General features: G+C 35.6%; 1 pseudogene; it reads left to right on the top strand.

Annotated features, from left to right (window-relative positions):
* The window catches only part of LOC103606711, an 18,042-nt pseudogene extending 17,433 nt beyond the window's left edge, over window positions 1-609 (top strand).
* The last annotated feature ends 323 nt before the right edge of the window (window positions 610-932 follow it).

Raw genomic sequence — 932 nt, 5'->3', positions numbered from 1 at the left:
CTCCAGCAGCCCCAGCTTGGCTGATGTTACATTTTTATAGTTGTAAATTGGTTGGTTTGTGCAAGAGAGTGATGCTGGGGACCATCTATTCCACCATCTTTACCGGAACTCTTATGTGCTTTTAAAAATAACAAATTTGCTGAAGTGAGAGAAAGAGTCTGAATTATCTGTTTCTAGAAGAAACCTTAGAGAATTCAGTACCAACCAAGCTGCTGCCCACTTTCACACTCACTGGGCAATAAACTTTCCAATTCTATTCCCCTTGCTGGGGATGGTCAAACCTAGCCATCCCTCTCCTCATACCCCTCCTCAGCAATGCAACTATCCGCCCCTCATAGAGACTGTACTTTGAAGTTCATGTTGAGATTTTACTTCTCCTCCAGTCATTTTGAGAAAAATTATGAACTGGGACTCTTCAGAAATTCTGTGTTTATTTTTGGAAGAAAATATCATTCTCTTATCCCATCCTTACTTTGTAATCTGGCTTATAACAGGCCATCCATTTTTGTAGCACACTTTTCAAAAACAATTATAACGTGGTCCTTCTTACACAGCAGGAAGAATAAAACCACCAACTTTTTCATAGCCAAGCTGATCATGGAAGTGTGACCAGGCTTCACATAACTTGAGTTTTATTTATTTATTTTTTCTTGGCAGAGTAATGTAAAATTAAAATGAGGAAAATATTTAATATTTAATACGAAGCTTTAAAAAGAAACCTGCTACCATTGTTATGTATCTTGATGAAAAGACTATGATGATAATACAAGAATGTACCAAAGATACTTGACATTCAAAAAACCAAACAATAAATAAATAAATAAATAAAATATCAATATTGGATTTACATGGCTCCATAGACCAGATGCACCTAGAAGACATTTACAGAACATTTCATCCAACAGCTTAAGAATACACATTCTTTTTATCAG

The sequence above is a fragment of the Galeopterus variegatus genome, unplaced genomic scaffold, assembly GCF_000696425.1.
Source record: "Galeopterus variegatus unplaced genomic scaffold, G_variegatus-3.0.2 Scaffold6793, whole genome shotgun sequence".
NCBI classification, from domain to species: domain Eukaryota; kingdom Metazoa; phylum Chordata; class Mammalia; order Dermoptera; family Cynocephalidae; genus Galeopterus; species Galeopterus variegatus.
The sequence above is the reverse complement of the archived record's forward strand: the minus strand, read 5'-3'. Positions and strand labels throughout refer to the sequence as shown.